Raw genomic sequence first — 12,238 nt, 5'->3', positions numbered from 1 at the left:
CCAGAGTGATAGGAGGTGTGTGTTAGTACCCTGATCAATAGACAGTACAGCTAGGACCAGCTAGGACCAGAGTGACAGGAGGTGTGTGTTAGTACCCTGATCAATAGACAGTACAGCTAGGACCAGAGTGATAGGAGGTGTGTGTTAGTACCCTGATCAATAGACAGTACAGCGAGGACCAGAGTGACAGGAGGTGTGTGTTAGTACCCTGATCAATAGACAGTACAGCGAGGACCAGAGTGACAGGAGGTGTGTGTTAGTACCCTGATCAATAGACAGTACAGCGAGGACCAGAGTGACAGGAGGTGTGTGTTAGTACCCTGATCAATAGACAGTACAGCTAGGACCAGAGTGACAGGAGTGTGTGTGTTAGTTAGACAGTACCTGATCAAGTAGACAGTACAGCTAGGACCAGAGTGATAGGAGGTGTGTTAGTACCCTGATCAATAGACAGTGCAGCTAGGACCAGAGTGACAGGAGGTGTGTGTTAGTACCCTGATCAATAGACAGTACAGCTAGGACCAGAGTGACAGGAGGTGTGTTAGTACCCTGATCAATAGACAGTACAGCTAGGACCAGAGTGACAGGAGCTACCTGGACCAGTACAGTGACCAGAGTGATAGGAGGTGTGTGTTAGTACCCTGATCAATAGACAGTACAGCTAGGACCAGAGTGACAGGAGGTGTGTGTTAGTACCCTGATCAGGACCAGAGTGATAGGAGTGTGTGTTAGTACCTGATCAGTACAGCGAGGACCAGAGTGACAGGAGGTGTGTGTTAGTACCCTGATCAATAGACAGTACAGCGAGGACCAGTGCAGGAGGTGTGTTAGTACCCTGACCAGAGCGAGGACAGAGTGAGGTGTGTGTTAGTACCCTGATCAATAGACAGTACAGCGAGGACCAGAGTGACAGGAGGTGTGTGTTAGTACCCTGATCAATAGACAGTACAGCTAGGACCAGAGTGATAGGAGGTGTGTGTTAGTACCCTGATCAATAGACAGTACAGCTAGGACCAGAGTGACAGGAGGTGTGTGTTAGTACCCTGATCAATAGACAGTACAGCGAGGACCAGAGTGATAGGAGGTGTGTTAGTACCCTGATCAATAGACAGTACAGCGAGGACCAGAGTGATAGGAGGTGTGTTAGTACCCTGATCAACAGACAGTACAGCGAGGACCAGAGTGATAGGAGGTGTGTTAGTACAGACCTTGAGAAGCCAGGTGAGGACAGAGTCTCTGTAAGGAACAAACTTGTTCTTCCCCCCCTTCCCTGCAGACTGGTCCGCCAGCGCAGAGATCACACAGCCCAGTGTGGTAAGAGACCTGCACACACACAAACACACACACACACACACACACACACACACACAAACACACACACAGGGAGAAAGACACTCAACATACCTCCATGATATATCCTTACATACATGTCTTGCATCAGAGTGTCATCAACCAATAAAACATGTCTAAAAAAGGATTTCACAGTTTCATAAACCAGCAGAAGTTTACTTCCTGTATTACAGTGACTATCATCATATGATCCATTACATTTACTGAACATAACATCTAAACAGTAGAGGTATTGGATGTTAACAGTAGAGGTATTGGATGTTAACAGTAGAGGTATTGGATGTTAACAGTAGAGGTATTGGATGTTAACAGTAGAGGTATTGGATGTTAACAGTAGAGGTATTGGATGTTAACAGTAGAGGTATTGGATGTTAACAGTAGAGGTATTGGATGTTAACAGTAGAGGTATTGGATGTTAACAGTAGAGGTATTGGATGTTAACAGTAGAGGTATTGGATGTTAACGGGAGGGGACATCTAAACAGTAGAGGTATTGGATGTTAACGGGAGGGGACATCTAAACAGTAGAGGTATTGGATGTTAACAGTAGAGGTATTGGATGTTAACAGTAGAGGTATTGGATGTTAACAGTAGGGGACATGTTAACAGTAGAGGTATTGGATGTTAACAGTAGAGGTATTGGATTTTAACAGTAGAGGTATTGGATGTTAACAGTAGAGGTATTGGATGTTAACAGTAGAGGTACTGGATGTTAACAGAAGAGGTATTGGATGTTAACAGTAGAGGTATTGGATGTTAACAGTAGAGGTATTGGATGTTAACAGTAGAGCTGTTGGATGTTAACGGGAGGGGACATCTAAACAGTAGAGGTATTGGATGTTAACAGTAGAGGTATTGGATGTTAACAGTAGAGGTATTGGATGTTAACAGTAGAGGTTATTGGATGTTAACAGTAGAGGTATTGGATGTTAACAGTAGAGCTGTTGGATGTTAACAGTAGAGGTATTGGATTTAACAGTAGAGGTATTGGATGTTAAACAGTAGAGGTATTGATTTTAACAGTAGAGGTATTGGATGTTAACAGTAGAGGTATTGGATGTTAACAGTAGAGGTACTGGATGTTAACAGTAGAGGTATTGAATGTTAACGGGAGGGGATTGGATCTAAACAGTAGAGGTATTGGATGTTAACAGTAGAGCTGTTGGATGTTCACAGTAGAGGACATCTAAACAGTAGAGGTATTGGATGTTAACAGTAGAGGTGTTGGATGTAACGGGAGGGGACATCTAAACAGTAGAAGTATTGGATGTTAACAGTAGAGGTGTTGGATGTTAACGGGAGGGGACATCTAAACAGTAGAGGTATTGGATGTTAACGGGAGGGGACATCTAAACAGTAGAGGTATTGGATGTTAACGGGAGGGGACATCTAAACAGTAGAGGTATTGGATGTTAACAGTAGAGGTATTGGATGTTAACAGTAGAGGTATTGGATGTTAACAGTAGAGCAGTTGGATGTTAACGGGAGGGGACTTACCTGTTGATGTTGCTGCCCTCCTTCAGCCTCTCCCCTGCAGCTCCAGTTTTAGATACACGCTCACTACCAGCCAGATCCACCAGGCTCAACTTGCTCACCTTCTCCCCTGAGTTCTACACACACACACACACACACACAAACACACAAAACATTCCCCAAACAGACCAAACCTCTCATTACAACAGTAATAACACAAACTGTCTGTTGTTAAGATACATTACTGTGTATTGTCTAACGACAGGTAATTAAGAGAATCCTTGTCTTTTAAAGTAAAATGGTGGTGCGAGGTCTGAAGGATGACATGGTGGTGGTATGTGTGTGTGTGTTCGTGTGTGTGTGTTTGTGTGTGAGCCCTGACACTGACCCCAGACTTCAGGTCAGAGTGTCTGTGTGACGATGATGCTGAAAACGGCGTGGGAACGACTGCTCTCCTCATTCATATTGGTGGCCGCCACCGTCCTCGACTTATTCCCCTCCGACATCAACACCTCAATGTCCTACAGAGAGAGGGGGAGAGAGAGAGAGAGAGAGAGGGAGAGAGAGGGGTGGGGAGAGAGAGAGAGAGAGAGAGAGAGAGAGAGAGGGGGAGAGAGAGAGAGAGAAGGAGGGAGAGAGAGAGAGAGAGAGGGAGAGAGAGGGGAGAGAGATAGAAGGGGGAGAGATAGAGAGATAGAAGGGGGAGAGAGAGAGAGATAGAAGGGAGAGAGAGAGAGAGAGACAGAGAGAGAGAGAGACAGACAGAGAGAGAGACAGAGAGAGAGAGAGAGAGAGACAGAGAGAGACAGAGAGAGAGAGAGACAGAGAGAGAGAGAGAGAGAGAGAGGGGGAGAGAGAGAGAGAGAGGGAGAGAGAGAGAGAGAGAGAGAGAAGAGGGGAGAGAGAGAGAGAGAGAAGGGGAGAGAGAGATAGAAGGAAGGGAGAGAGAGAGAGAGAGAGAGACAGAGAGAGAGAGAGACAGAGAGAGAGAGAGACAGAGAGACAGAGAGACAGAGAGAGAGAGAGAGACAGAGACAGAGAGAGAGAGAATGATGTCTGTGTACTGTCCACCTCTCAGAGAGCATAGTTTTAAACAGGCAGTCTCTATAACAACCCATTCAGGACGTATCAGCGTGTGGCTCAGTGCCATCATCTGATCATTCAACTGGGTCATAGCAGGCAGGCAGCGGTGGGGTGGACTGACTGACTGACAGGGGCTATGGATGGAGGGACTATGGATGGAGGGACTATGGATGGAGGGACTATGGATGGAGGGGACTATGGATGGAGGGACTATGGATGGAGGGGGCTATGGATGGAGGGGCTATGGATGGAGGGACTATGGATGGAGGATACTATGGATGGAGGGACTATGGATGGAGGGGGCTATGGATGGAGGGGGCTATGGATGGAGGGGGCTATGGATGGAGGGACTATGGATGGAGGGACTATGGATGGAGGAGACTATGGATGGAGGGACTATGGATGGAGGGACTATGGATGGAGGGACTATGGATGGAGGGACTATGGATGGAGGGACTATGTATGGAGGGACTATGGATGGAGGGGACTATGGATGGAGGGGACTATGGATGGAGGGGACTATGGATGGAGGGACTATGGATGGAGGGGGCTATGGATGGAGGAGACTATGGATGGATGGGACTATGGATGGAGGGACTATGGATGGAGGGGACTATGGATGGAGGGACTATGGATGGAGGGGGCTATGGATGGAGGGGCTATGGATGGAGGGGCTATGGATGGAGGGGACTATGGATGGAGGGGATTATGGATGGAGGGGGCTATGGATGGAGGGACTATGGATGGAGGAGACTATGGATGGAGGGACTATGGATGGAGGGACTATGTATGGAGGGGCTATGGATGGAGGGACTATGGATGGAGGGACTATGGATGGAGGGACTATGGATGGAGGGACTATGGATGGAGGGGGCTATGGATGGAGGGTACTATGGATGGAGGGACCATGGATGGAGGGACCATGGATGGAGGGGACTATGGATGGAGGGACTATGGATGGAGGGACTATGGATGGAGGGGCTATGGATGGAGGGACTATGGATGGAGGAGACTATGGATGGAGGGACTATGGATGGCTATGGATGGAGGGGGCTATGGATGGAGGGGCTATGGATGGAGGGGCTATGGATGGAGGGGCTATGGATGGAGGGGGCTATGGATGGAGGGGACTATGGATAGAGGGGATGGGGATGGATGGAGGGGCTATGGATGGAGGCTATGGGCTATGGATGGAGGAGGGACTATGGATGGAGGGGACTATGGATGGGGGGACTATGGATGGAGGGACTATGGATGGAGGGGGCTATGGATGGAGGAGACTATGGATGGAGGGACTATGGATGGAGGGACTATGGATGGAGGGACTATGGATGGAGGGACTATGGATGGAGGGGCTATGGATGGACTAGGATGGAGGGACTATGGATGGAGGGACTATGGATGGAGGACTATGGATGGAGGGACTATGGATGGAGGGACTATGGATGGAGGGACTATGGATGGAGATGGGGCTATGGATGGAGGGACTATGGATGGAGGGACTATGGATGGAGGGACTATGGATGGAGGGACTATGGATGGAGGGACTATGTATGGAGGGATGGAGAGGGACTATGGATGGAGGGGCTATGGATGGAGGGCTATGGATGGAGGGACTATGGATGGAGGGACTATGGATGGAGGGACTATGGATGGAGGGACTATGGATGGAGGGGACTATGGATGGAGGGGACTATGGATGGAGGGACTATGGATGGAGGGACTATGGATGGAGGGGGGCTATGGATGGAGGAGACTATGGATGGATGGGACTATGGATGGAGGGACTATGGATGGAGGGAGACTATGGATGGATGGGACTATGGATGGAGGGATGGATGGGGGGCTATGGATGGAGGGACAATGGATGGAGGGGACTATGGATGGAGGGACTATGGATGGAGGGGACTATGGATGGAGGGACTATGGATGGAGGGAATATGGATGGAGGGGGCTATGGATGGAGGGTACTATGGATGGAGGGACCATGGATGGAGGGGACTATGGATGGAGGGGACTATGGATGAGGGGACTATGGATGGAGGGACTATGGATGGAGGGACTATGGATGGAGGGACTATGGATGGAGGGGGCTATGGATGGAGGGGCTATGGATGGAGGGACTATGGATGGAGGAGACTATGGATGGAGGGACTATGGATGGAGGGACTATGGATGGAGGGACTATGGATGGAGGAGACTATGGATGGAGGGACTATGGATGGAGGGGACTATGGATGGAGGGACTATGGATGGAGGGACTATGGATGGAGGGACTATGGATGGAGGGACTATGGATGGAGGGACCATGGATGGAGGGGACTATGGATGGAGGGGACTATGGATGAGGGGACTATGGATGGAGGGACTATGGATGGAGGGACTATGGATGGAGGGGGCTATGGATGGAGGGGCTATGGATGGAGGGACTATGGATGGAGGAGACTATGGATGGAGGGACTATGGATGGAGGGACTATGGATGGAGGGACTATGGATGGAGGGACTATGGATGGAGGGACTATGGATGGAGGGACTATGGATGGAGGGACTATGGATGGAGGGGACTATGGATGGAGGGGCTATGGATGGAGGGACTATGGATGGGGGGCTATGGATGGAGGGACTATGGATGGATGGGACTATGGATGGAGGGACTATGGATGGAGGGACTATGGATGGAGGGGGCTATGGATGGAGGGACTATGGATGGAGGGGCTATGGATGGAGGGACTATGGATGGAGGGACTATGGATGGAGGGACTATGGATGGAGGGACTATGGATGGAGGGACTATGGATGGAGGGACTATGGATGGAGGGCTATGGATGGAGGGACTATGGATGGAGGGACTATGGATGGAGGGGCTATGGATGGAGGGGACTATGGATGGAGGGACTATGGATGGAGGGGGCTATGGATGGAGGGGCTATGGATGGAGGGGGCTATGGATGGAGAGGGCTATGGATAGAGGGACTATGGATGGAGGGGCTATGGATGGAGGGGCTATGGATGGAGGGCTATGGATGGAGGGTTATGGATGGAGGGGGCTATGGATGGAGGGGCTATGGATAGAGGGACTATGGATGGAGGGGCTATGGATGGAGGGGACTATGGATGGAGGGACTATGGATGGAGGGACTATGGATGGAGGGGCTATGGATGGAGGGGCTATGGATGGAGGGGACTAAGGATGGAGGGGCTATGGATGGAGGGGCTCTATGGTAATACACAGTTCTCTATGGTAATACACAGAGGACAGTTCTCTATGGATGGACGTTCTCTATGGTAATACACAGATGGTAATACAGATGGAGGGACTATGGTAATACACAGTTCTCTATGGATACACAGTTCTATGGATGGAGGGACTGCGATGGTAAAAGGGGGATGAAATGAAACTGTGATGGGTAGCAGGGCTCAAAACCATATGTTCATTGATTGGAGACACAGAGTGAGACTATTTCCTTGATGGAGTGCTGTACTCTGCCTGTCAGCACCTCACCTACCCAGGTGGGCATGGCATATCTCCTACCCAGGTGGACATCTCCCTGTCTACCTTTCCTACCCAGGTGGACATCTCCCTGTCTCCACCTCTCTCCTACCCAGGTGGACATCTCCTGTCTCCACCTTCCTACCCAGGTGGACATCTCCCTGGGACACTACCCAGGTGGACATCTCCCTGTCTCCACCTGGATGGAGGGGATCTATGGACCTTTGGTGGACATCTCCCTGTCTCCACCTCTGGATGGATCTCCCTGTCTCCACCTTTCCTACCCAGGTGGACATCTGGAGGGACTTACCCAGGTGGACATGGACCCAGGTGGACATCTCCCTGTCTCCACCTCTCCTACCCAGGTGGGCATCTTCCTCTCTCCACCTCACTACCCAGGTGGGCATGGAGCTGAACCCAGGTGGCATCTCCCTGTCTCCACCTCACCTACCCAGGTGGACATCTCCCTGGATACCCAGGTGGGCATCTCCCCTGTCTCCACCTACCTACCCAGGATGGACAGGTCTCCATCTAGGTGGATCTCCCCGTCTCTAAAGGAGCTGACTCTATGGACATCTCCCTGTCTCTAAAGGAGCTGGACTACCCAGGTGACATCTCCCTCTCCACCTCACCTACCCAGGTGGACATCTCCCTGTCTCCACCTCACCTACCCAGGTGGCATCTCCTCTCTCCATCACCTACCCAGGTGAGGTCTCCACCTCACCTGGGTGAGGAGGCATCTCCCTGTCTCCACCTCTCCCTACCCAGGTGGACATCTCCCTCTCCCCCTCACCTACCCAGGGACATCTCCCTGTCTCCACCTCTCCTACCCAGGTGAGCATCTCCTGTCTCCACCTCACCTACCCAGGTGAGCATCTCCCTCTCTCCACCTCACCTACCCAGGTGAGCATCTCCCTGTCTCCACCTCACCTACCCAGGTGAGGTCTCCACCTCTCCTACCCAGGTGGACATCTCCCTGTCTCCACCTCTCCTACCCAGGTGGGCATCTCCCTGTCTCCACCTCTCCTACCCAGGTGGGCATCTCCCTGACCCAGGTGGGGTCTCTAAAGGAGCTGTACTCTCCTACCCAGGTGGACATCTCCCCGTCTCCACCTCACCTACCCAGGTGGGCATCTCCCCGTCTCTAAAGGAGCTGTACTCTCCTACCCAGGTGGGTCTCCACCTCACCTACCCAGGTGGACATCTCCCCGTCTAAAAAGGAGCTGTACTTTCCTACCCAGGTGGATCTCCCGTCTCTAAAGGAGCTGGTCTCTAAAGGATGTACTCTCCTACCCAGGTGAGCATCTCCCCGGCTATGGATGGAGGGGTTATGGATGGAGGGGGCTATGGATGGAGGGGGCTATGGATAGAGGGACTATGGATGGAGGGGCTATGGATGGAGGGGACTATGGATGGAGGGGGCTATGGATGGAGGGGCTATGGATGGAGGGGCTATGGATGGAGGGGGCTATGGATGGAGGGGACTAAGGATAGAGGGGGCTATGGATGGAGGGGCTCTATGGTAATACACAGTTCTCTATGGTAATACACAGTTCTCTATGGTAATACACAGTTCTCTATGGTAATGGTACGTTCTCTATGGTAATACACAGTTCTCTATGGTAATACACAGTTCTCTATGGTAATACACAGTTCTCTATGGTAATACACAGTTCTCTATGGTAATACACAGTTCTCTATGGTAATCCTGGAGACTGCGATGGTAAAAGGGGTGATGAAATGAAACTGTGATGAAGGTAGCATAGCTGTCAAAACCATATGTTCATTGTATTGGAGACACAGAGTGAGGCTTTTATTTCCTTGCCTAAGTGCTGTACTCTGCCTGTCAGCACCTCACCTACCCAGGTGGGCATCTCCCTGCCAGCATATCTCCTACCCAGGTGGACATCTCCCTGTCTCCACCTTTCCTACCCAGGTGGACATCTCCCTGTCTCCACCTCTCCTACCCAGGTGGACATCTCCCTGTCTCCACCTTTCCTACCCAGGTGGACATCTCCCTGTCTCCACCTCTCTTACCCAGGTGGACATCTCCCTCTCTCTTACCCAGGTGGACATCTCCCTGTCTCCACCTCTCCGACCCAGGTGGACATCTCCCTGTCTCCACCTTTCCTACCCAGGTGGACATCTCCCTGTCTCCACCTCTCCTACCCAGGTGGACATCTCCCTGTCTCCACCTTTCCTACCCAGGTGGACATCTCCCGGTCTCCACCTCTCTTACCCAGGTGGACATCTCCCTCTCTCTTACCCAGGTGGACATCTCCCTGTCTCCACCTCTCCGACCCAGGTGGACATCTCCCTGTCTCCACCTCTCCTACCCAGGTGGGCATCTTCCTCTCTCCACCTCACTTACCCAGGTGGGCATCTCCCTGTCTCTAAAGCAGCTGTACTCTCCTACCCAGGTGGGCATCTCCCTGTCTCCACCTCACCTACCCAGGTGGACATCTCCCTGTCTCCACCTCACCTACCCAGGTGGGCATCTCCCTGTCTCCACCTCACCTACCCAGGTGGACATCTCCCTGTCTCCATCTCACCTACCCAGGTGAGCATCTCCCCGTCTCTAAAGGAGCTGTACTCTCCTACCCAGGTGGACATCTCCCTGTCTCTAAAGGAGCTGTATGTACTCACCTACCCAGGTGGACATCTCCCTCTCTCCACCTCACCTACCCAGGTGGACATCTCCCTGTCTCCACCTCACCTACCCAGGTGAGCATCTCCCTCTCTCCACCTCACCTACCCAGGTGAGCATCTCCCTGTCTCCACCTCACCTACCCAGGTGAGCGAGCATCTCCCTGTCTCCACCTCTCCTACCCAGGTGGACATCTCCCTCTCTCCACCTCACCTACCCAGGTGGACATCTCCCTGTCTCCACCTCTCCTACCCAGGTGAGCATCTCCCTGTCTCCACCTCACCTACCCAGGTGAGCATCTCCCTCTCTCCACCTCACCTACCCAGGTGAGCATCTCCCTGTCTCCACCTCACCTACCCAGGTGAGCATCTCCCTGTCTCCACCTCTCCTACCCAGGTGGACATCTCCCTGTCTCCACCTCTCCTACCCAGGTGGGCATCTCCCTGTCTCCACCTCTCCTACCCAGGTGGGCATCTCCCTGTCTCCACCTCTCCTACCCAGGTGGGCATCTCCCCGTCTCTAAAGGAGCTGTACTCTCCTACCCAGGTGGACATCTCCCCGTCTCCACCTCACCTACCCAGGTGGGCATCTCCCCGTCTCTAAAGGAGCTGTACTCTCCTACCCAGGTGGACATCTCCCCGTCTCCACCTCACCTACCCAGGTGGACATCTCCCCGTCTAAAAAGGAGCTGTACTTTCCTACCCAGGTGAGCATCTCCCCGTCTCTAAAGGAGCTGTACTCTCCTACCTACTCCATCTCCCCGTCTCTAAAGGAGCTGTACTCTCCTACCCAGGTGAGCATCTCCCCGTCTCTAAAGGAGCTGTCCCCTCCTACCCAGGTGGACATCTCCCCGTCTCCACCTCACCTACCCAGGTGAGCATCTCCCTGTCCCTAAAGGAGCTGTACTCTCCTACCTACTCCATCTCCCCGTCTCTAAAGGAGCTGTACTCTCCTACCCAGGTGGACATCTCCCCGTCTCCACCTCACCTACCCAGGTGAGCATCTCCCTGTCCCTAAAGGAGCTGTACTCTCCTACCTACTCCATCTCCCCGTCTCTAAAGGAGCTGTACTCTCCTACCCAGGTGAGCATCTCCCCGTCTCTAAAGGAGCTGTACTCTCCTACCCAGGTGGACATCTCCCCGTCTCCACCTCACCTACCCAGGTGAGCATCTCCCTGTCCCTAAAGGAGCTGTACTCTCCCTACCTACTCCATCTCCCCGTCCCTAAAGGAGCTGTACTCTCCTACCTACTCCATCTCCCCGTCCCTAAAGGAGCTGTACTCTCCTACCTACTCCATCTCCCCGTCTCTAAAGGAGCTGTACTCTCCTACCCACGTGGGCATCTCCCCTTCTCTAAAGGAGCTGTACTCACCTCAAAGTTGGTGACCGCCAGTTGTGACAGACCGTCCACATACGGACCCAGAACCTTGTGCTCTCTGACCTTCAGAGACTGACGACTCCTGGACAGAGGAAGATATAAACCACAGACATATTTTAGTCCCTGAGCTAAATGAATGGTATGGAGGGGTGAGAGAGAGAGTGATAACAGAGAAGGCTGCGGTTGTTGCACTGATAGCCCACATTTTACAACTCTAGGAAATCCCCTTGAGACATTGTGACACACACCCCCCTCCCCCCCGATATTACCGACCTCCCCCCCAGGCTCATGGACTATCTCATGGATTACATGGCTGAATGGAGGAAAACACAACCACACCAGGACACACAGCTCAGCTATGGAAACGTGAATACAACCTGCCCATCCATCTACGTTAGGATAATCCAATCTGACAACATTACATTTTACAAAGCACTGTGACTGAAGACTGCTAGATGTCAGACTATAGATGACAGACTATATATCACTATATAGGCCTCCTCTCTCTCACCTACACACAGACTATATATCACTATATAGGCCTCCTCTCTCTCTCTGGGGAAGTAGATTTACAGAGGTTGGCAAAACTCAAGTTCACAGCTCCAACTGGCTGCTCTCCATTCAAATCAATAGGTCTAACAACAGGGGAGGACAGACAGGGGGAAGTGTGTGTGTGTGTGTGTGTGTGTGTGTGTGTGTGTGTGTGTGTGTGTGTGTGTGTGTGGCCTGCCTCTAGGTTTACAACAGGGGATGACAGACAGAGAGAGAAAGTTCAGAGTGGTCAGCCTACAGTTGAACCAAACTGATGAGACACTGA

The sequence above is a fragment of the Oncorhynchus nerka genome, linkage group LG14 (genome assembly GCF_034236695.1).
Source record: "Oncorhynchus nerka isolate Pitt River linkage group LG14, Oner_Uvic_2.0, whole genome shotgun sequence".
Classification (NCBI taxonomy): Eukaryota; Metazoa; Chordata; class Actinopteri; order Salmoniformes; family Salmonidae; genus Oncorhynchus; species Oncorhynchus nerka.
The sequence above is the reverse complement of the archived record's forward strand: the minus strand, read 5'-3'. Positions refer to the sequence as shown.